Source organism: Trichosurus vulpecula, chromosome 4, assembly GCF_011100635.1.
Source record: "Trichosurus vulpecula isolate mTriVul1 chromosome 4, mTriVul1.pri, whole genome shotgun sequence".
NCBI classification, from domain to species: Eukaryota; Metazoa; Chordata; class Mammalia; order Diprotodontia; family Phalangeridae; genus Trichosurus; species Trichosurus vulpecula.
Window position 1 is genome coordinate 282,133,073 of NC_050576.1, and position 24,332 is coordinate 282,157,404.

General features: G+C 46.0%; 1 protein-coding gene across 9 annotated transcripts in view; it reads left to right on the top strand.

The window, feature by feature from the left end:
- The first annotated feature begins 4,090 nt into the window (after positions 1-4,090).
- The window catches only part of TNS1 (tensin 1), a 251,546-nt gene continuing 231,304 nt past the window's right edge, over positions 4,091-24,332 (top strand). For 4 of the 9 annotated variants that reach the window (XM_036754950.1, XM_036754952.1, XM_036754951.1 and 1 more), the window contains exons 1-2: positions 4,091-4,190; positions 22,017-22,054. The gene's annotated coding sequence lies outside the window, so the exon portion shown is untranslated. The remainder of the gene's footprint in view (positions 4,191-22,016; positions 22,055-24,332) is intronic. The other 5 variants (XM_036754953.1, XM_036754954.1, XM_036754955.1 and 2 more) reach the window with 3 other exon arrangements.

A 24,332-nucleotide genomic window follows, 5' to 3' on the forward strand; every position in this document is an offset into this window, starting at 1 on the left:
CTTATGAGCAGATTAATAATAATAACTCCCATTTAGGTGGTGCTTTACAATTTCCAAAGCACTTTACTCCTAATAACCCTGTGAGCAAGGCTATGCAAGGATTATTACTTCTGTTTTACCTATGAGAAAACGGAGGCTATGAGAGATCTAGGTGATTGCCTTGTGTCACACAGTCTGCAGGTATTTGAACCAGATTTCTAATATGGGTCTTCAGATTAAGGCAGGGCTTCTTAACCTGAGATCCACAAACTTGTTAAAAAGGATTTTTTTTGTTAACTATTTCAACCTAACTGGTTTCCTTTGTCACCCTGTATATTTTATTTTATTCATTTAAAAATATTGTTCTGAGAAGGGCTGCCAAAGGGGTCAGTGATACAAAAGCTTAAGGCCACCTGCTTTTAGGTATCTTCCAGCTCTCGTATTTTATGGATTTGTGATTATGGGGGCTGTGGGCTGTGGTGTGCGTTTGTCAAAGATGTGTCTAAGGCAATCATGGGACCAGTGCAGATGGACTGATCTGGGGAAGGTGATGAGATGAGCTTAGTCAGGGAAGGACTGGACAGAATCTCCAGGCTTGGGTTCACATGTGGTCGCTGGAATGCCTGGACTCCAGGGTCCTTGGAATGGGGTGAATCAGGGCTAATGCTGTCTTTAGTCATCTCCACCTTTACTCCAGAAGCTGTAAAGCTGAGCTCCAGAATCTTCCTCTCTCCCTTCACCCTCACTGCCTAACCCCCCCTCCCAACCCATACCGTGTCAGTCCTAGGCTGCCTATTTGTTGCTGACTTTGAGTTGAGACTCCCCTTTGGTATGGACAGTGCTAGTGATGGAAGGAGAAGGAAGCAAGGCAAGGTCTATGCACTATGGTGCCACCTAGCGGCTCTTATGCATCATCATTATTAGGTATTATTCCTTTAACTACTGCAACGTGCTGTCATTGAAGATGATCTTGGGGTCTTGAAGGTGATGCCGTTGGAGTAGAGTGTGATCTCGCAGGTTATACTAAACTGGAAAGTTACAGATACAGTGATGGACAGTATGTCTGTTGTTTGGAGACCAGCCTAGCTAAGTCTGGAGAGGTCAGGCACAGCCTTTGAGGTGGGACTGGGACCATCTAGATCACCTTGCTCTGGAGTCCATAACAGCTGAGTTCCAATCCAGCAAAGACTTGCATAACTGTATGACCCTCTTCTATTTAATTTATCTCTGCCTCAGTTTCCTCATCTGCAAATGAGGGTAACAAAAGCATTGATCTCATAGGGTTGTTGTGAGGATTAAATGTGATAACACGTGTAAACCACTAGCATTCTACATTAATTAGATATTGTTATTTATAGGGAGGATGAATTTTTTCCTTATCTGTAAAATGGGTTTAATGAGAGCACCTACTTCCTAGGGTAGTCATGAAGATCAAATAAGATATTTGTAAAGCCCTTTGCAAATCTGAAAGTATTACATAAATGCTTTTATTTTATTTTTAAATAATATTTCATTTTTTCCCCAATGACGTGAAAAAATTTAACATTTGGTTTTTGAAAATTTTGAGTTCCAAATTCTCTCCCTCCCCTCCCCACTCCCCTAAGATGGTAAAATGCTAGCTATTATTGCTATTAATTTTATTTAATGAATATTTAATTAATTTTTGTTTAATTTCTTCATTTTTTATTTAATTTCTTTAATATTAATTATTATCATAGTTACTGCAATTCTTGTAGACCGTCTGCTATTAATTTTTGAGTGGATTGTGCTCTATGTGAGTAGAGGGGCTTTACACATACTGAAAGTATTGAAACGTTGAGTCCCCTTTTCTCTGACCCTCATTTCCCTTTTCCTCTGCCTCTGTTTTCATTAGCATTTCTTTGTTTGCTTCTCTTTGCCCTTCTTCTCTCTGTCTCTTTTTCTGGCTTTCTCCCTTTTCTGGCTCTGTCTCTTACCCCACCTCGTCCCTCCTCCCTCTCTGTGTGTCCACCCGTCTCTGTGACTCAGTCGATTTTACCCAGGCTCTGGGCCAGACCATCTTGGGAGATGAATCCTAAGGACACTCTGGATTTGTGAGACACAGGAGTGGGTTGAAGCTGCACTGCACTCCACCCCTTCCCCAAAAGTCATAAGAAGTTTTCCTTCCTCCTTCCACGTTGGGATTTCCCCTTCATCTGGGGATGACCCACTAAGAGGAGCTGGACAGGCCTCTGCAAACTTAAAGAGGATGTGGAACCTAGCTAGAAAAAAAAGAACTTAGAAGCAGTTGGAAAATCTCAGTGTGGAAGGATAGTGGGGCGGGGAGAGGAGGTTTAGCTCTGAGCTGGACCCCAGAAGTGTTGGGATAGTAGACTGTGCTGACCCCTACTGATGTGTCTGTGAAATGACTAGAATAGCCAGGGGAAGGACAATTCTTACCACTGGGGAGGAAGGGAGATATAGGAAAGGGAGCCTAGAAATAGGGTAGGAAAGGACTTTACCAGCCTCTCTTCTTACAGATGAAGTAGCAAGGGTCAGAAATGGAATTCAAATCCAGTACTAGGCCTCCAAGGCCATTGTTCTTTTTCCCTCTACCATACTGCTTTCCAAAGGGAAGTTGTGGGGTATTGGGCCTGGGGATCTCAGCATAGGAGAGATCTCCAACTGCTTGGGCTGTGGGAGGGGGTCCAGAGTTTTCAGATCAGGGCTTCTGATAGAAAGAGGATTGGATTTAGAATCTGAAGGATTTTCAGACTTGAATTCTGATTCTACCAACTGGGTGACTTTTGGGGCCTCGCTTTTGTAAAATAAAGGGGTGTACTGGACTGTGTGATTTTTCTGGGCCTCACTTTTATTGCCCTAAATGACCTCTGAGGTCCCCTAAATCCTACAAAACCTGTGTCAATACCACCGATCCTTTTTACATCCGACGCTTCTCATCAGTTAGGTGTCTGTATGGGGATGGCTGAGTTCTCTTTAAGTGGGAACTTTCCTCCTTCTCTTGCTTCCAAAGAGAAACCGAGGGAAAGTCTTCATGTCCATTGGATTTGGAGTTAGGAGACCTGGATTAGAATCCTGGCTTCCGCTGTACAATTATGGATAAGGCACCTACACTTTCTGAGTCTCAGTCTCGTCATCTGTCCAGTGGGAATGATTGTACTGCAATTAGGTGGTTTAGTGTGGGCAGAGTACCGGGACTAGAGTCAGGAAGACCTGAGTTCCAATATGGCTGCAGATGCTTACTAGCTGTGTGACCTTGGGCAGGTCACTTAACCTGTCTGCCTCCATTTCCTCATCTGTAAATGAGGATGATAATAGCACCTGTCCCCCAGGGTTGTTGTGAGGTTTAAATGAGATATTTGTAAGGTGCTTAGCACGACCCCTGGAACATACTAGATTTTACATATATATATATATGTGTGTGTGTAATAATGTGTATATGCATGTGTATGTATATGTATTTATGTGTGTATATGTATGTACATGTATATATATAATGTCCATAATAATATGTATATGTATAATATATACATAAGTGTATATATATTATTATCATACTGGCACTTCCTACCTCCCAGGGTTTTCGCAAGGTGCTACAGAAACATGAGTTATAGCTTCTTTTTTGACCATCTATTATTTTTTACTTTGGCAAATGTTTGTAATAAATACCATCATTAATAAACCCTGTTCTACCTAAACAAACAAACAAAATCCTTGTTCTAATTACAAAGCCTGCTAAGACTGAACAGTCAGGTCATAGGTTGAAGGGACCTTAGAGTCCAACCTCCTTGTTTTCATAGCGAGGAAAAGGGGGTTGAGACAAATTAAGTGACTGACCCAAGGTCATCCAGGTAGTGGAGGCAGCATTTGAACCCAAGTCATAAGAAGTACATAGAAATGTACATAGGAATGTACACTTTACATAGGAAGTAAATTTAGTCTTCTTCACTACCCAGTGGCTTTGAGAGCAGGTTTGGTTCCAGAACAGCCAGGCAGCAGAATGGGTAAGGAGAGCTCCTTTCCACCATTCCCTCCTATTGCTCCCAGCCCCAACCCATGTGCTGTAATCCCCATCCCCCACCTGGACCTAAGAACTCTGCCCCTTTCTTTGCTACAGCCTGAAGACCTGGAGGCACCCACTACTCACACCTTCAAAGTAAAGACCTTCAAAAAGGTGAAGCCCTGCGGCATCTGCCGGCAGGTGATCACTAGAGAGGGGAGCGTCTGTAAAGGTGAGTGGGACACTGGACATCGAAGGGCTGGGGAGGAGGGGGAAAGGCTGGGTGGAACAGACTCCTCTGTGAAGGGCTGGTGACCCATGGGCGGTTTGGGCAGACCCTGGACAGTCCAAGGTAAGTCCTTTCCTTCAGGGAATGGGATCACGCTTCCCTCGCTTCCCCTACTGTTACCCAAAGGTGTTGGGTCACTGTGGCAGGCTGGGTCTATATGCACTGCCCATCTTGGTGGGGTGGGAGGGCAGGACACCTGGGTAGGATTGGGTTTGGTTTTGTTTTAGCAGAAAGAACATTGGGTTGTGCATTTAGCTATGTGACTGTGGGCAGATCTTGAGCTCTCTAAGCCACTTTCCTTATTTGTAAAATGGAGATAAATACTCATAAGATAAAAAAAAAACTTTGTAAATTGTAAAGCACTATGTGTATCTGAATCATTATTATTAGGGAAGAACACTTGAACAACTCAAGAGAGCTGGGCATTTTAGGACCAAAGTCAATCCATAAGATTGACAGACATCTACCTTATGAGAAGATCTCGTCCTCACTTTAAGATTTTCACAGTACTGTACCAACATTATCTTATTTGAACCTCACAATAACATGGTGACCGCAGGGGCTATTATGGCAACCATTTTAGAGGTGAAGAAACTGAGGGTCGGAGAGGTCAAGAGATTTGTTCTGAGTTACACAGCTATAAAGCATCTGAGGCAGGATTCAAATCCAGATCTTCCAGTGCTCCATCTACAGCCTGTTCAGTTTTGTCCAAGTTTTCATGAAGCCATTTGAGGTTTTCTTGACAGAGATATTGGAGTAGTTTGCCAAAGTGTCTTGCCCAGGGTCATGCAGCTAGTAAGTGTCTGAGGTTGGATTTGAACTCAGGTCTTCCTGACTTCAACCACGATGGTCACACTTCTCATATTTTAACTCTCCATATTATAACTCGTAGTATAAATATTTGTGTATTTGTCCCCACTCAATAATAGACTCCTTGAGGTCACGGGCTGATTTTTTTTGGGTAATCTTTATCTCTCCCATTCCAGCAGTGTCACTGCAGATAGTGTGCACTTAATACATTTTTGTTGAACTAAATTGGAAGCAAAAAGATCATTGTCCCAACCACGATACAAAGGAAAGAGCTCTTGGTCTCTTATTTGTGTATATTTTCAGTACCTAGTAGTGGCCACATGGTGGCAGCATCCTTCCACAAAGTCTGGGTGGGGAGGCTGGGAGTATTGGAGCCCTAAGAATGACGTCACAACTGTAAATAGGCTGCTGCTCTCTTGAGTTATTTGCCCCTTGAATTATTTTAATGGGAAACTGTATATAGATATATATTGTATATGAATTGTGTATAGATTGTATATAAATTGTGTATAGATTGTGTATAAATTGTATATATTGTATATAGATATACAGATATATAGATATGAGACCACAAGCCCCTGCCCCTCTGCATCAGGGTCCCTCTCCTGGCAATCTCTCCTGCCCTTCTCCTAGTACTCTCCCTGGCCCCCAGTCCGTCCCCACTCTCCTCATTGTCTCATTGGCCTCCTATTAAGATGCCTCTGGGTGGGAAGTACTTTAAGCCGGTACCTCTGGCAAAGAAAGGAGTTGGGTAGTAGAGTGGGTCCTGGGTGAATGTCCCTGAGGCTCCAGCTTCTGCCCCAGCAGTGACCTTGTACAGAGCCTGGTATATAACTGGTGTGAACTGGAAATCACCAGAAAGCTGGTGGCCAATCTGGTTTGGTCGCTCCTGGATGGGCTGTAGGAGAAGTGGTGGTGTTGGTGAGGGGTAGGGTGGGAGGGCAGTGGCATCAGGGAGATGGGGGGGAGGACTGGTATTCCTCCCTCAAAGGCATTGCTCAGTATGGGGCACCTGATATTAAAAGGAAGGTGGAGAAGGAGGCTGGAACTCCGTCTTCATTAGCTCCATGCAGTCAACTCCAAGGAAGCTCTAACTTAAAACAACAACAGCCACAAGAACAAAAAACAAACATCCCCCCCAAACAAACAAACAACCTAGCTAGGGGTTAAGGGTAGGGGTGGGGGAGGTGGTCTTCGGGGGGTAGGAGAATTGTGTGCAGACTTCCCAGGTTGGCAATTAAAGATTCATAGAATGTTAGAGGTGGAAGAGATATCAGAGGTCATTCAGTCCGACAACCTCCAGACCTGGAGGATTTGCTGGAAGCTCAGTCTTTGGCTTTGGGGCAGAGATCCCATGATCATTTAGGCAACCACAAGCTCAGAATGTTATAGCTTGAAGAGACTTTAGAGGTTATCTAGTTCAAATCCTTTTCTCAGGGTGAAGAAATTAAGGCACAGGTGGTAGTCACACAGGCAGTAAGGAGCAATCCAACAGTGTTGGCCTCTCCAAGCCCCTTCTAGTGATTGGGATTTTATTAATAATGGTGGATGTGTCACCTTTTGGTCTTAGTACATGTCTGTTTCTCTTTACCATTTACCAAACACTTTCACATCCAATCTCTCCTTTGATTTAGTGGACAGGGCAGGTATTTTACAAAGAAGGAAACTGAACACCCACAGGTTTGGTGATTTGATCAAGATTATGTGGTTAGAAAGTAAAGAAGTCCTACAGATAAGGAGCCAGGACCCTAAATCCCAGTGAAGATGGGTTTCCTGCTTTTCTCTCTTCTATTCCTATCCCTGACAAGATGTTTCTCTGTGCCTACAAAAGTGGAAACTGAAGCAAAGAATGGAGAAAAGAATCACTCGGTCACAGTAGTATAACATAAAGCAGGCTGGATGCATTCTTACAATACCAACTCATTGGGCTGAACCACTTGAGATGGTTGGTCATTATGCCTGGTGTCACCATACTCTACTATGACAGGTGGGGTAATGCCCCATTCCATGACAGGTGGGATAATGGCCACCTATCCTCTAGTTAAATCCACTGGCAGCCAGTGTACAGAGACATAGTTGGGTGTAGACCCTGGTCATTCTGACTCCAAGTTTTTACTGTTTCCAACAAGGCAGCTTCCTAGAGAAAACATTAGGAGAATGACCAGCCAACCAATTCTGAGACCCAAGACCTGCCCCTCTGAACGGCTGTGAGTGACAACAGGCCCAACCCTCAGAGCCTCTCCCTTCCCACACTTCCCTGCCTAGCCAGCAGACCTCTAGAGCCCCAGGGAGGATCTATCTACCCTTAAAGGGACAGGGACCTTCCCCATAGCTTCTGCATGGAGAAATGGGAAAAATGAGTGAGGTTTCTATTTGCCTCCTTGTTACCATCTCGGGTTCCCAGGGGTCCCTAGTCCATGCCTGAAGGATTCCTCAACCGGGTGACTCAGTGACATCTCTGTGACTGCTCTCCCCTCCCCACTGCGGTGGGCAGCACATCTGGGCTGGTTCACCTTTTGCCCCATTCCATTTTGTACTCAGTGGTTTCCTTCCTTTTTGCGTCCTTGCTGGCCAGCTCAGATTTAGAGCTCTTGGTGCTTAAAGACTTCCAGGGGCTACTCAGCACTCCTGAGGTCATTGTGCGTTTGGGTGTAGTGGAAGAAGGTTGGACTTAACAGTTGAAGACCGGAGCTTAAATTCTTGCCTCTTTTCTTATTCAACCTTGCAAAAATAGCTGCCCCTTTCTGGGCCTCAGTTTCCTCAAACGTAAAAAGAGATCAGGTTGGACCAGATGATCTCTAAGGACCCTTTCAGCTCGAATTCTTATGGTCTTCCCCTCTATTTTCTAGGTGTGTTGGCAGGTGCTGACTCCGGCCAGACAGATGGGGGTTTCCCCTATTTTAAGGAACTAAGTATAAGGAGATTTCACAGCTCCCCCCCAACAACTTACAACCCTCAGAGTATGAAAAGTATGAGCCCTTCTGTGCTCCCTCCAGCTGCAGTTTCAGCTCATTTGGATCCTATTCTCCTTGTAGGTGAAAAACAGATGGCTGTAAATGGTTCCAATTTAAATGGCTCCAATGGGTTGGAGATTCAGCCCAGTTGTTGGTTGGATTGCTGTTAAGTTGGTGTTTGCATTAAATGCTGACTTTAAAGTAATGAAAAATTTAACTAGAATAAAAAGAAAACTCATTTTGTCCCCAAAAAGTAAGTTAGAGATGAAAACCATGACTGAATTAAACCTCAGCCTTCTCTACCAACCAAGTCATCCCAGCTCCTTGACTCTTCTTTGAAAGATAAAAAGGGGACCAGAAATGGGCTGGTCCTCTTAGCAAGTTCTTCTATCACCTCCTTTAACTTATTAAGGAGAGGAAAGGGTGGAAATATCAAACACAAAATATTCTAGAATTGGGAGGGTGGTGGAAAATAAAGGACATATTTTTTTAACCGTATAAAATAGAGGCTTTTTATTACTTTTATGTACACCAAGGTGAGACATGACAGTAATATATAAATATACAAATTGTTATGCAACATCTATACACACATAAGATTCCTATTGTGTTCTTGGTACTGTCGTATGCACTATGGGAGATAGAAAGAAACATAGATGTTGGCTTTGCCCTCAAGGAGCTTGCAGGAAAGGACAAATTTCTACAAAGACCTCCAAGTACATGACAGGTTGTGTTTCCTTGATTTCAGCTCTCTCTCTCTCTCTCTCTCTCTCTCTCTCCTTCCTTCCTTCCTTCCTCTCTTGGTCTTTCCTTTTGTCTGTTTCTCTCTCTGTATCTTTATCTCTCTCTTTTGGTCTCTCTCCTCTCCTCTGTTTCTCTCCACACTCCCTCCCCCTTCTCTCTTTCTCTCTCTAATTTCTCTATCTCTCTCCCTCTCTCTCCCATCTTTCTTTCTCCCCGCTCTGTCTGTTTCTCTCTTCCCTCCCCCTGTCTCTTTCTCTCCCTGTTTCTCTTTCTGTTTTTCTTCCTCTTCTGTCATATCTCTCCCCTTCTCTCATCTCTTCCTCTCTCTCCTCTCCCTTCCTCCTTGTCTCTCTATCCCTCTCTGTGTGTGTCTCTCTCTTCCTCCTTGTCTCTCTTCCCTTCATCTCTCTCCCCCTCTCTCCTTTCTCTCTCTCTCTCTCTCTCTCTCTCTCTCTCTCTCTCTCTCTCTCTCTCTCTCTGTTTCTATCTCTTTCCCTTTCTCTGTCTCTGATCTCCTTCAAGTCCCAGCTCAAGGGGCTGGCTGCCTTTGGCTTGAAATCTTTCTGATCTTCACAGCTGCTAATGCCTTCTTCCAACAGCCATGTATTTATTTCTTTGTTACCTTGTACTTACTTTTATTTTGACTTGAACCTCCAGTATCTAGATGACCCTAGACAAGTCCATTCCACCTCTGGGGGCCCATGCCAGTTTCTAAAAGGCAAATTTGCTTTGAACTCAGAACCTGCAGTGATTGGAATTTAGGATTTGGAAATAGAAGGAATCTAGAACTTGTCTTCAATCCCATCATTTTGGAGATGAAGCTCAGAGAGGTTAAAGAATGACTATAAGGTCATCCAGCTTGTAAGTAGAACAGCCAGGATTTGAACCCACATCTCACCTGACTCCAAACCCACTGTAGGTCCCCCCTCCCCATTATGCCTTTGTTGCCTCCTGTTCTCTGAGCTTGATTCTGGCTTTGCACCCTACTATCTGGGTGACATTGGGTAAAGTGTTTAACCTCTTTGGGGCTCAGTTTCTTCATATCTAAAATACTTAGGTTAGATTGTTTCATTTGTTTGTTTTTCATTTTTGTTCCACTCTCTGTGACCCCTTTTGGGATTTTCTTGGCAGAGACACTGGAGTGGTTTGCCATTTCCTTCTCCAGCTCATTTTACAGATGAAGAAACTGAGGCCAACAGGGTTAAATGACTTGCCCAGGGTCACACAGCTAGTATGTGTCTGAAGCAAGATTTGAACTCAGGTCTTCCTGACCCCAGGTCCAGTGCTCTATCCGTTTTAATAATTTTAATAGCTAGCATTTTTATAGCATCTACTATGCTCCAGGCACTGTGGGGGATGCTTTATAAATATTATAAGATCTAGAGATGGTACAAGACCTTTGAGATCACTTAGTCAAATATCTCCCTTATTTTCATAAATTAGGAAACAGAGTCCAGAGATGCTCTAACTTGCCCAGGGTTACCCAGGGTGTAAGAGATGGAGCTGAGACTGGAATCCAAATCCTCTGATTCCTAACTTGTCCCTCTTTCCACTAGCCCAATCCCATCATTTTACGAGGCTCAAAGACATGATTTGACTTGGTCAAGGTCACACAGATAGCTAAAGTCAAGATTTGGATCCAGGTCTTTTGGCTGCAGATCCAGGGTTTTTCCCAGTCTGTGACCTCCCTTCTCCCTCCTCAGATATTCCTAGAACCCTTTGGACCCTTCCTTTGCCTCTAAGACATCTTGCCCTGTATTGGACTTCCCAATGTACCTGCTGAATCATGCAAAGCATTGGCTGCAACTGTCCCTCTCCTCTGTCCCCCAGGAAGCTCTTGGAAGGCAGGACCATCCTGTCCTGTATTGGTGTCTCCAGACCCTCGCACATAGTAGCTACTTAGTAAATGCTGGATTCACTCTGAATTCCTCAATTAGTCACAGCCCATGGGTCACTTAGCATACACTGCTTCACACTTATCGATCCTTATCTAAGTGTTTTTGTCCTGCACCTCCCAAGTGCACTTAGGAGTGGGGCGGTATATTCTAGGCATCTGTGTTTGCTTCATCATCCTTCTCACTTCTAGCTCCTGGAGGCCAGGGGCCAGGTGGGTTCTCAACTTTGTATCTTTCCCATTCCCCCCAATTTTCATACTGTACATACTGAATGTTTGAGGAAGGAAGGAGAGGGAAGGAGGGAGGAGTGGAGGAAAGGAAAGAAGAAAGGGAGAGAGGGAGGAAGAAAGGGAGGAAAGGAAAGAATAAAGAAGAAATGGAGGGAGAAAGGAAAGGAGAGAGGAAGGGATAAAAGGAAGGAAGGCAAGGAGGATGGGAGAAAGGAAAGAAGGAAGGCAGGGAGGGAAGAAAGGGAGGAAAGAAGAGAGGGAGGAAGGAAAGAAAAGAGGGAAAGAGGAAGGAAAGGAGGGAGGGAGGAAGGAAGGAGAGAAGGAAGGGAAGAAGGGATGGAGTAAGAAAGGGAAGAAGGGAGGAAGTAAGGAAAGAAAGAAGGATGCAGATAGGAAAGAGGGAGAGAAGGGAGAGAAGAAGGGAGGGTGGAAGAAAGGGAAGAAGGGAGGAAGTAAGGAAAGAAGAAAGGAGGCAGGAAGGAGGAGAGAAAAGAGGGAAGAAAGGAGGGAGAAGGAAGGAAGGAAAAAGAAGGAAGGAAAGAAAGAAAGAAGGGAGGGAGGGAGGAATTAGCATAAATGACTTACAGTTGTTGGGAATTCAGGGTCAGGACTTTAGACTTCTTTGTTGCCTGGCATAGGGTTCCTTACGTTCTCAGGGAACAAGTGACAGAGTTGTGACTGAAGTCTGTGTTTTCTGACTCGTAGCTGGTGACTCAGTGGATAAAATGTTAGACCTAGAGTCAGAAGGACCTGAGTTCAAATTCAATCTCAGATACTTCCTAGCTCTGTGGCCTTGGTGAAGTCATTTAACCATCATCTCCCTCAGTTTCTTCATCTGTAAAATGGTAGTAGTAATAATAATAATAGCACCCCCCTCCCAGGGTTATTGTGAGGATAAAATGAGTTAATATTTGGAAAGCCCTTTGTGAATCTTGAAGCGCCATTTACATTGCTCTCTGTTATGTTATTATTGGTGTTGGTATTATTGGGAGTGCTGGCTGTGTGACCCTGAACGAGTCACATAAACCTCCCCAGTCTCTTCCATCAAATGAGTATTATAGCAGTACTCTTCTTACAGGGTTATTGTGAGGATCAGGTGAGACAACATAGAGAAAGTGTTTCATAAACCTTAAAACACTATTTAAATGCTAGCTAAATAGTAATTATGACTTCAGATTTGAATCCTAGCTCTGTTCATTAATAACTGTGTGTGACCTTTGGCAAGTCACTTAACTCTGTTTCCCCATCTATAAAATGAAGGTTGGATTAGACCTTTCAGGATCCTTCTAGGTTGGAGAGTGTGATTTTTATCTACTGACTGCAGATTCAGTGCCCTTCTAGTTAACAGCTACTGGTCTTTGTTGGACAGTGAAGACGCTTGGGCATCCCTGGGGGTCCATGAGCCTTGGTTATCCCCTTCTTTAGCTTTCAGCCCATGGAAACCCCCTTAGAAAGGGAAACTTATCCCCTGTTCTTTGAGTCCAAGTCTGGTGCTGGGTTTAGGTGCAGCATGGAATTAATTTTCCCCTTCCCCTTCCCCTTTTCCCCTTCCCCTTCCCCTTCCACCTTTCCTTTTCCCCTTTTCCCCTTTCCCTTTCCCCTTCCCTTTCCCCTTCCCCTTCCCCCTAGTTCACAATCTAGTTCCCCAAAATACCAGGGCTAGATAAGAATTAAAAAATAAAAATAATAGCATTTGACATTTTTATAAGCTTTAAAGCTTTGCAGAATGCTTTATATTTTTTGTCTTATTTTATTCTCTCAAGTCTCGTGAGGTAGGTGCTGTTACCACCCTCATTTTGTAGGTGAGGAAGCTGTCTCAGAGAGATTAAGTGATTTGCCTAGGGCCACACAGCTACTAAGTGTCTAAGGTGGGATTCGAACCCAAGAATCTAGACTTCCATGCATGAATGATCTCATGTAAGTTGGGGACCAGGGGAAGGAAACCATTCATTTGGTCCAGTCTGGCTACATTTGCATCTTCCTTTTATTTCAAGGAGGGGATCACCTGACTGTATAGTAGGGAAATCCTGGCATGGGGCTGGGTGCTCCTAAGGATCCTGCACATTACTGGAAGTCTGACTTAAGCCCAGGGTTGGTGAAGGAGGATCATTTTTAAACATTCCAGCCTCTCCCCCACCCCACCTCACTCACACAGTGTGATGTCTTATTCAGGATAGGGGCTGGACCTGTGATTTCATTTATAGGGGGGAGGAAGAACCTTTCCAGGTAAGGAAATTCCTTCTACTAATACCGATCAGCAGCTTCTCTTCAGCTTATAGTCTTAGGAAGTCACCTAGAACATTGAGAGGTTAAGTGAATTGGCCAGGGCCATGTAGCCAGTATATGTCGGAGGAGGGGCTTGAGCCCAGTTCTTCTTGGCCCCAAAGCCCCCTATCCATTAGAACACAGTCCCTCTCTATTGTATATCCATTAATGGAGAAAATGCATAACAACAAAAGAAAACCTACTCTGAATTTAACAGTGTTTTCAAATGGTTTTGTACTTTATCAATCAACAGTATCTATGACATTTGAACAACAATCGTATGCATATGTGTGAGACACATCGATCCATCCCATATGTGCGAGACATTCTTTTTTATTCATTTTGCAAAAGGTGTGCTTGATTATTTGTTATACTGAGTCACGTCTCCTATTTATTTGGGCAACATGAGGACAATGCTCAGTTTACATGGGGATTTTTAGAACCTCTGTCTCACCTCCCTTCTCTTTCCCCCGGGGGTCTATAGGGTGAACTGCCTCTATGATAGTTTATGGAATATGGGAACGAGAGGGGACCAGAGAGATCATTTAGTCCAACCTCCGTTTCCCTACAAGCTGAGAGGGGCCAGATTTTTGCCCATGAGGGACAGCATGTGAGTTCCTCCCAACAAGGCTGGGTTGGAGTTAAGCCATGAAGTGTCCATATGTGTTTTTACTCAGTTATAGTATTGAGCCTTTTGGAAGACAAGAACCATACAGAATCCAATCCCAGCCTCTTTCCCCATTGGCTAACCATAGATAAGTTAGTGGTACTGTTTCCCAGGTGTGACAGAGGCCTTGGAGAGGATGGATCAGAACCAAAGAAGGAGGGAGGAGGAGGAGAAGCTGTGTCTTTCCATGCTCTGGGATAGTGGGACCCTAGGGAAAGGACAGGGTTGAGCCAAGCCTCCTGTTATCAGTGGAATCAGGTGCAAGCCAGCTATTTGCTCATTTTCCGATGGTTGAACTGAGGAGGAAAGGGCCATTTAGGTTCCAACAATGCAGGCTTCCTGTGTTCCCAGGAGGCAGGAAATCACCCCCCTCCAACATCCCAACCCTCACCACCAAAGACAAAACATGTGGCAGCCCAGCTGATGATTGAGCTAAGGGCTATGAAGTTGCAATACTACCTGAGAGTGTATGTTTGAGGGGTCATTTCAGGCAGGGTCCCAAGGGAAGGGAAGGAGAGAGGAGAGGAGAGGGGAGGAGAAGTAGAGGGGAGAGCAAAAAGGAGAAGAAGAGAGAGGAGAGGAGAGGTGGAAAGAGATGAGAATAGAGAAGGAAAGGACAGGGGAGAGGAGGAAGAGAAGGGGGAGAAAGGAGGGGAGAAGGGAGGGGAGAGGAGAAGAAAGAGGAAGAAGAGAGGGGAAGAGAGGAGAGGTGGAAGGAGAGATGAGAATAGAGAAGAAAAGGACAGGGGAAAGGAGGAAGAGAAGGAGGAGAAAGGAGAGGGGAGAAGAAAGGGAAGAGGAGAAGAAAGAGGAGGAAGAAAGGAGGAGGAGGAAGAGAGAAGGAGGAGGAAGAAAAGAGGGGAGGGGATGAGAGGGAGGGGGAGGACTGGCCTGAGGTTTCCTCCCTGTTTTTCTCATTGTTCTCCAGCTCTCCAAGGGTCTTGTTTATTTACTGTTGATCTCTTTATTATGGTAGAGCACATTGATTTACCAGTTGTTCTGGACCTCTCAGGGTCTATCTAGAGCTCCTAGGATAAGAGTTTTGCTTTTGGTTCAAAGAACTCTGGATCTGAAATCAGACAACCTGAGCTTGAACTTGGGCTCTTCCTTACTAGCTGTGGAGCCATGGACAAGTCCCTTCTCCTCTCTGGGGTCTAGTTTTTCTGTTTGTAAAAAGAGGAGGTTGGACTGAGCCACGCCCACTCCACCCTTGCAGCCCAAGCCCTTGAATCCTCAGAGCGTGCCTGTGTCCTTGCTGTGGACCTGGCATGTTGTCATGGGGGTGGTGAAATGGTGTAACCCAGTGGTTGGTTTGAGAAAGGCCTCCTGGAAGTCCTTCCCAAAATGGGTATTCCCTAGATCTCTGAGGTTTTCATAAAGGGAATACCACTGAACCTCTTTCCCCTTTTATAAGCCACATCCTTGAAGGGAAGAAGAATCTCAGTTCAGTTCACCTACCATTTCTTAAATGTCCATGTCTTCGGCCTGAAAGTACAAAGACACAACTAGCTTACCATCTTCTCAACTAGCTTACCATCTAATAAAGAGATAGTGTACACAAATAAGGGGCAGCTAGGTGGCCAGTGGATAGAACTTTAGGCCCAGAGGCAGGAAGACTTGAGTTCAAATCCAGCCTCAGACACTTACTAGCTGGAGAAATAAGCTGGAGAAAGAAATGGCAAACCACTCTCTGCCGAGAAAATCCCAAATGGGGTCATGAAGAGTCAGACAAGACTGAAATGACTGAACAGCAACATACAGGAACAAAAACTGTGACATGGGGATGGGTGATAAGAGTGCAAAGGAGAGGCCCAGGCAATGTATTATGAGAAATATAAGGAGAGAAAAGGTCACTTTCATGTTGGGGTAGGGGAAAAGGCAGAAGAGGGTTTACTCGGGGAGGTGGGGGGGTGGTGGCTCCTGAATTGGACCTTAGATGAAGGGAGAGACTTCAGGAGATTATAGAATATATATGTATATATAAATAAAATCTATATTATGTCTATAGATTATAGAATCACAGAATTTGAGTTTTGGAAGAGACTCACTTCTTTGGCTATGTAGTCCAATCCCTACTGGAAAGGAAACACCACCAGATCATAGCTGATAAATGGCTTTACAGCCTCTGTTTGAAGACCTCGAAGGAAGGGGAACTCACCAAGATGATTGTTTGAGAAGAACCCATCCCAAGCTCCGAGGTCTGGGCAGGAGCAGATTGGGAAAGTTTGGGGTGGGAACAGAGGATGGAGAGAGGTCTTGTTCGGCTGGCACATGAATGGGAATGCTGTGAGATAAGACTGCCGAGGTGGGTGGAAGCCAGATAACGACAGATCTTAAGGGCCAGCATCAGCACTTTATACTGTGGTCAGTGGTGATGGAGAGTGAGGAAAGATTTTTGAATAGAAGAGTGATGTGAACAGACTGTTAACTTAGGGATGGTGATTCAGGTGGCATGAAAGGATGGGTGCAAGAGAACAGAAGATTAACTATAACTGATAGCTGTATATAATGCCTGAAGGGTTGCAAAGCTTTTTGTGTGTATTATTCTCATTGATCCTTCGAGGTTGGGAGGATTGGCATTATCCTCATTTTACAGGTGGAGGCTTAGGGGGTTAAAGGAATTTCTCAGAGCACTTGAGTTGGTAAATAGCAGGGGCAGGATTTGAACTCAGGTTTTGCCTCACTCCATGCCCAGTGCTACATTATGCTGCCACTCAAAAAGAACAACTAGAAGATGGTGTAGGCAAGAGGAGATGAGGGTGGAGGGAAGTGCACCTGCTATGTAATGGCATTGTTCTAAGCACTTTACAAATATTGTTTCATTTGGTCTTCACAACTCAGGGAGGAGGGTGCTGTCATTGTCTTCATTTTACAGTCGAAGAAACTGAGGCAGAGGTTAAGTGACTTGCCAAGTGTCATATAGCTAGTAAGTGTCCGAGGCTAGATTTGAACTCAAGTCTTCCTGTCTCTATCCTGTGCTCTATCCACCTTACCATCTACCAGATGAAGACAAGCACTAGGGTCCCCCCCACCCCGGTCCTGTCTCCTTTGCAAATAAGAGTGGAGAAGAAGGAACTGATGCTAGCTGTATTGGAGAGGTAGAGTCCACAGGGCTTGTCAACTGATTTGATGGATGAGGAGAAAGGAGTCAGAGATGATTTGGAGGTGATAAGCCTTGGGAATTGAGAGGATGGGTTATCAAAAGGGCTCCTGAAGTTTAGGGGGAGGCAGTCTGCTCTGTGTTTCTCTATCAGTGTTTGTGATTTTAAAAACAGTGTTTATAAGGTGGTGGTTAGCATAGAGCCTGGCATATAATATTTGTTGTTGTCCAGTCATGTCCTATTCTTCATGGCCCTGTGGACCATAGCATGCCATGCCTCTCTCTTCTTCACTATCTCTCCAAGTCTGTCCAGTCTCACGTTCATTGTTTCCATGACACCATCTATCCATCTCATCCTCTGCTGTCCCCTTCTCCTTTGGCCTTCAATCTTTCCCAACATCAGGATCTTTTCCAATGAGTCCTGTCTTCTCATTGTGTGGCTGAAATATCTAAGCTTCAGTTTCGGTATCTGTCCTTCCGGTGAATAGCATGTAGTGAGTACTTAATAAATACGTGGTAATGATGGTGGTGGCGGTGGTGGTATCAGGACACTCTGGGCTTTCTTGAAAGAGGTGGAGGTGGTAGTAATTCTGATGGAGAAAGGAGGGAAAAGTAAGAATGGCCAGTGTGTGATTGTGGTGCGAAGTAGGGCAAGTGGGAATGAAGAGTAATAGATCCAGTGAATGAATGGGCAGAGGAACGCTAGATTCATAGCTTGCTCAATTAGGTTGAGTGTCTTCATCAGTGGTTGCCGGGATCCTCCCTGGCCCATTCTCCTTGGGTGGAGTGCTAGAGATTCGGGGGCCCCAAGGCTGGGTGACTGATGTGTGTACTGTGTGGTTGGCTCTAGAGAAATGAGTACAAGGAACTCGTGATCTGGGGGTGGCTGGTTGGTTTCTATTCCTACTTCTGGTTTCTACTACTAACTCTGGGTTAGGTAGGTAGAGAATAAGTATTTACATAGTGCCTACTATGTGCCAGACACTGTACTAAACATTTTTTTTAAACAAAGATTATCTATTTGATCCACATAACAGCCCTGGCAGGTAGATGCTGTCTAATTATCTCCACTTTACAGATGAGTAAACTGAAGCAAACAGGATTAAGTGATTTGCCCAGATGATAGTTAGTGTCTAAGGCTAGATTTGAATTCAGGTCTTCCTGACTCCAGGGCTATCATTCTATCCACTTTGACATCTGCTACTCCCATGTGCCAGGCACTGTGCTAATTGCTTCAGATACAAAGAAGGGTAAAAGATAATCACTGATCTCAAGGGGTTCCCGGTCTAATAGAGGAGATAATATGCAAATAACTATGTACAAACAAGCTACATCCAAGATAAACTGGAAATATTCAATGGAAGGATGACCCTAGAATTAAGGAGGATAAGGAATGCTGAGCCAAGATATTCTGGCCTCACCTCACCAATACAGCACAGTACTCCATAAACAGTAGTTGTTTATAACTGTTTGTTGAATAAATGACTGAACGGTTGGATGCCTGGTCATGCCTCTCATCCCTGGAACCTGCACCCCAGAGTCCAATTAATCTGACCCCTCAGGGTCCCAGGTGGCTGGTTCCCTGGGGAACAGCCAGCCAGTTGGAAGTGGGCAGCCTGTGTTTTCTGTGATGGATCACTGGTGGTGTTGACTTCATCCCTGGTGTTTCAGTTCTTTCAGGTCAGGCTTCTAGATATCCTCACATTGTTCTGCTAGCTCAGCATTGTAGATGTTTGCTTTGAATAGTGCCCTGAATGCTGTGGGCCAGCCTAGGGCAATGGGAGTCAGTGTGGTGCTGGAATCAGACAGAGGTTTGGGGTTCAAATCCCAGCTCTGTCAGGGTGACTTGGCCAAATCCTTTCCTCAGGCTACACCTTGGTTTCTACATCTGTTACATTAAGGAGCTGGGCTAAAATGGTATCTGAGGTGTCTTCAAGTTCTAAATTCTATGATCTTATATTTGCAAATCAGACATTAGAGAGATCCCTGACTCTCAGGGATGTGAAGGAATAGAAGATTGAAGGAAAATAAAGCAGCTACCACTTCTCTGGTGATCTCCTAGGACAGGAGAGCCCTACTTCTTGGTCTAGGTTAGGTGAAGGCACCCTGTTCAAAGGCAAAGGGATGGTCTGCCTGTCTAGGAGGACTCTTGGATCTTTTTTATTTCCTTCACTCCACACCCAGAGAGAGGAACTCAGTTACTAAGCCTGCCAGTGTCAGAAAGGGAAGTTCAGGCTCTGGGGATGGGGGAAGGGTGGTGGAGGGAAAGGAGTGCTGAGGCATGCCCTGGACTAGTCTGGGGATGGAGAAGAACCAAGTAGTAGGCAGGGCAAGGGTGGTGCAATGGGGTCAGGAAAACCTTGCTCAGCAGTATAGGACGTTGGCCAGCTGCAGAGCTGAGTCACAGAAACTGGACGTAGGCTGGAAAACAGTTGTTGGAGGACAGGGACCAGGGCCAGGGCCAGGGCCAGGGTTAGGTACTGGTTACACCCTTCCAAGTTCCACCCAACTCCAGCCTTTCTTCTCTCCCTTCTCTTCCTCTGGACAATACAGAGAAACCAAAGCCCTAGTGCTGGCCCCTGTAGAAGGGGAGAGAGGGACATCAATATAGAAGACCAAGAGCCATTCCCCAACACATACAGTGGGTAAAGGACATGAACAAAGGACATGAAATTCTTAAGAGAAGAAATGTAAACCATCTGTGGGGCAGCTAGGTGGTGCAGTGGATAGAGTACCATGCCTGAGTTCAAATCCAGCCTCAGACACTTTCTAGCTGTGTGACCCTGGACAAGTCACTTCACCTTGTTTGCCTCAGTTTCCTCATCACTAAAATGAGGTGGAGAAGGAAATGGCAAACCACTCCAGTATCTCTGCCAAGAAAACCCCAAATAGGGGTACGAAGAGTAGGTCATGACTGAAAAAAACTACTCAACAACAACAAACTGTCTGTAACCATATGGGAAAGTAACTCCAAATCATTTATGACGAGACATGCAAATTAAAATAATTCTGAGGTTTCACATTATCCCCATTAAATTGGCCAAGATGCTACAAGATGGAATGTGGGAAATCAGGCACACTAATAAGTTATTGTTGGGGTTGTGAATTGACCCAGTTATTCTGGAAAATAATTTGGAATTAGTTGAGAAAAATTACTGAACTGTTCAAACCCTTTGACCTACCACTGGGCATTTACTCTACAGAAACCAAAGACAAAAAGAAACCAAAATATCCACAAAAACACTTTTTTTTGGTGGGGGGTGGGGAATGAAACCAAAAAGACAAATAAATAAATAAAAGACCTGAAGTCGATCTTTGAGGTTCACAGAGTATTTTGCATTTACATATTATTTCATTTGACCTTCACAATCATCCCATGAAGTAGATGCTATTATTCCCCCCATTTTAAAGATGAGAAAAAGAGAAGTGACTTGGACTGGGTCACAAAGCTAGTAATAGGAATGTAGTTAATGTGTCATAAAAAGATGCATTTGAAGGATTCTGGAAAAAAAACAACATAGGGAAACTTGCATGAACAGAGAAGATGAGCAGAACTAGGTGAGCAGTATACAAAATAACTGCAATATTCGAACCTGACAACACCGCAGAAAAACCACTTCGTTCAAAGTAAGCGTAATGACCAATAGGGTATCCAGAGGTCAGGTGACTGATTCTGGCTGTCAAATGACTCCAGATGTCATCTGTGAACAGACAGTTGCTGTGTTGGTTAGTTTTGCTTGACTGTTCTGATTTGTTAATGGGGAGGGTTATGGGATGGAGTGAGGTGGAGGTAGAAGGAAGAGTATACATAATTGTGATGTAACAAGAAGGCAAAAATTTTAAAGAGAAGTAGTGAGCTTTCCCAGAAGGGCTATGATGAGTCAAATTGTGACTGAGGGGTTGACCCGTGGGGGGGAGGGGGAGGCTTAGGAATTTTCGTCAAGCTCCTGGGCAGAGGATTCGGGATTGATTGGTTTCTGAGGGCTCACCTTTTCTGGGTCAGCAAGTCTCCCAGCCCACAATGTTCCCATTTCTGTTCCCATCTCCCTTGGATGGCTCCCTTGTTGGCTCCACCAACACCAAACAACCAAGGCAGGAAACCTCACCTCACTCCTGAACCTAGAAGGAGTGGGAGAATGACAAAATGCCTTTGCTGAGCAACTGGGCTGTGGGGCTGGGCCCTCGAGGAACCAGGAGTGGGGGCTGGGGGCCCAGGGTGGGCTGGGGACATTCCAGGCAGAGGGGAACCCGCTAGGAAATTTGATTCCTGCTTCTGGCAGTGGGAGGGTGGAAAGAGAGACCTGTATGTGTATGAGTGTGCTGTGGGGCAGCGGCCCTGCGTGCATGTGCCTCGCAGTCTGTGTCCAGGTGCCTACCTATGGGTATCTTGTGTGACTGTGTGTGGCGTGTGTCTCGCAGCTCTGTTCTTGGGTCCCTTGGAGGGGGCTGGCTGGTTGTAAGTGCTGGGTGCCCCTTGAACTTGTGAGTTTTTCTGCTGTGCCTGGATTTTCTCCCAGCCATGTCGAGCTCCTAGAGGAGATGGAGGAGGGGAGAGGGAGAGTGGAGAGAGGAGTGGGATCCCGGGGCAGTTCTGGGCCGGCTGGCGTGTCAGGGTATAGTCTGAACCCGAGATGGTGGAGTGGTTGGGAGGTGGGCAACTGCGGGCGGTCTGTGGTCCGGGCACGGGGTGGGGGTGGGGGCAGGGGGGTGGGTAGGGGGCGGGCCCCATACCTGAGGCCCTCGGCCACCTCTGCTTCTGGCCCCCGGCCAGCGTGGGAAGCTGGGCCCCCTCCCCCAGCAGCAGCAGCAGCAGCAGCCGCTGCCAGGTCGCTCTCGTCTCCCTAAGCTGCGCCGGGCATGGGGCTTGTCCGCCTGCGGGGTCTCTGATAGTCCCCACGGTCCCGGGCTCCTCGGGGGTGAGCTCCGACAAGCCATCCTTCATTCATTCTTCCCCTGGCCCCCTCCCCATTCCGAGCACCCCGCTCCCCGCTCCCCTCCCTCCTGCTCTCGGGATTGCGGGCGAGGGTGGGAGGAGATTTCTCCTGAGTTTCCATTTCATAGCTCGCGGCTACAAACTTTCTTTCTGTGTTTCGCTCTCTTTCAGTCTGCAGCTTCTCCTGTCATCGGAAATGCGAGGCCAAGGTAAGGGGGCCGGGCGGCCGGAGGTGAATTCTTGGGGAGAGGGCTGGGCTGGGCTCCTCTAGACTTTGGGGGAGACGGAGGCAGGCGCCGGGGGCGGTGCCCAGGCCGCCCCCCTCTTCCCTTTGTTTATGCTAAGCGGCCCGGGGATGAGAGGGGGCGTGAGGGCCAGGAGGTTAAGGTGAAGGCCACTCCACTGGAGGCTGGCAGCGGCCCAGAGGCTGGGGGGCTTCCTTGCTGAGCCTGGCGTTGGTGGGGGGGCGGGGTGCTCTGTAGCCTGAGGCAGAGACTGGGAGGGAGGGAGAACAGTAACTGGAGGCCGGGGGGAGCAATGCCTGGGTTGTTTGCTACTGGGGGAGGGGGCTCCAAGGGAAGGGGAGATGGAAAGAGAGAGGCTCTTGAGGTGGTATTTCTCCACATATGTTAGTGGGGGGTTGGGCTGGGGGAAAATGGTCAGAAGGTAAGTGGCGCCTCTTTTAAGTAGAAATGGATCCTGTTAAGTGCCCTCTCTCCCAGGTGCCAGTTTGGGTCATCCTAGGCTTCAAAAACTCAGGTGTGGGGAGCAGAGAGTCTGAATGGGAAGGAGGGAGGAGGGTGGATGATGAGTGGATGGGCATTGTAAAACCCTTTGCCTTTACCCAGATCTTATATGAACTCTGTTCCAGCCACTGTGTCAGAGTTCCTCATTTCCCCTACAACATGAAGGAGGTCTATTCAGTGGGGTTAGAAGCTTGGAGTGTGAGGCAGGAGAAGAGTGAAAAGGTCTGTTTTCCAGCCAGGTTGACAGCTTCCTTATTTCTCATCTCCTTGGGCCTGAGACAGGAGGGATTGACAGGCTAGCTGTTTTTCTCTCTGAGGTGATAGTGGTGATACTGGCGAGGTGCTGACAGGGAGATGGATGGCATTTGGGGTAGCTTGCAAGGAAACCTTTCTTTAAGGTTGCACCACTCTCTCTGGCCCCATCTCTTCTCTTATCTTCCAATATAAGTTCAGTGTGTTCCCTCTTGCCTTCACCTGACTACCCCAAGCCAGGTACAAGCCTCACTTACCGTCCAAAGTAGGAGCCTGTCCCCAAGAATATGGTGAATGGAGATTTATAGGAAGGGGGAAGTAATATGGCATTTCAGAGAGCTGTATTGGGCAGGTGTGGACTCAGTTGCTGGCACTTCTTATGTTCAGAGGAGAGAATGTGCCCCTCGGTTCTCAACTTTCACTGCCCAGCCCTTCTCATTCGGAAGTAGGAATGTGTCTCTCATTTCTCTTAACGTGTTCCTTTTTTCTCCTGCCCTTTCAGAACAGTCTTTCTCTCTGAGCTTCATGATCTTCCGGTCTGTCTTATCTCTGCAAACTAATCACCCATGATGAAGCTGGCTGCACCTGTTTCTCTTGACTTTATGATGATATCCCAGCCATCCCTAGGTCCTTGTCCTGCCACTCACCCTCTATCCTTCCCAGTCACACCCTACTTTCCTCCTGCTACTCCCTAATCACAGGAGGATTTTTTCCTGATCAATTCCTACCTTCTCTTCTTCCTTCTCCCCACCCTGTCCCGTCCTAGGGGTGGCATAGATACAGGTGAAGCTAAAGAAAAAAGATTCTAGGGCATGAAGATCCAGGAAAAGCAGAAGAGCCAGGATATGCAGTTATTGGCTGGAGGAAGCACCTTGAGAGGGACAGACCAACAGACCAACAGTCACACAGACATGTGGCATGTTTTAGAGGACCATTCTCTCCTAGGAAACCAGACCCAGTAGTTTTCTTAACTCTACTCCGGTTGACAAACTTATTTCCAGAAGCCATAGTTCTTTTAAGCCACCCTAGCTTTCTTTCACTCTCAGAAGATGAATGCTTAGTGATCTGTGTTTGGGGCCTGGCTCTTAGAACCAGCATCTTAGAACTCTTAGAACATCTCTTAGAACTCCCTAGTCAGAGAAGACCCTCCAGGGTTTAGCCTCATCTCTGGAACATAGTCCTGTCCAGAGAGTTTAGGGGAAGCGAGTATCTCTTTTTAGGGAAAAGAGTTTCTCATTTTGAAAACTGCCCTCTTCTGAGAGTTTTCTTGTCAAGCAGAGGATATACTGTCCCTTACTCATCCAGCCCAGTGTCACCCTTACTTCATTGCTAGGAATTTCTTCCCAATGGCTGCTGCATGATGGAGAGAGTAGAGGGTCCGAGCTCCGGAGCCTGTTATGCTATGACCGAACAACTCTTGTTGCCTCTGAGAACCTGTTTCCTCATCTGTAGAAGATAGGATTAATTATACCTGCACCCTCTGTACCAT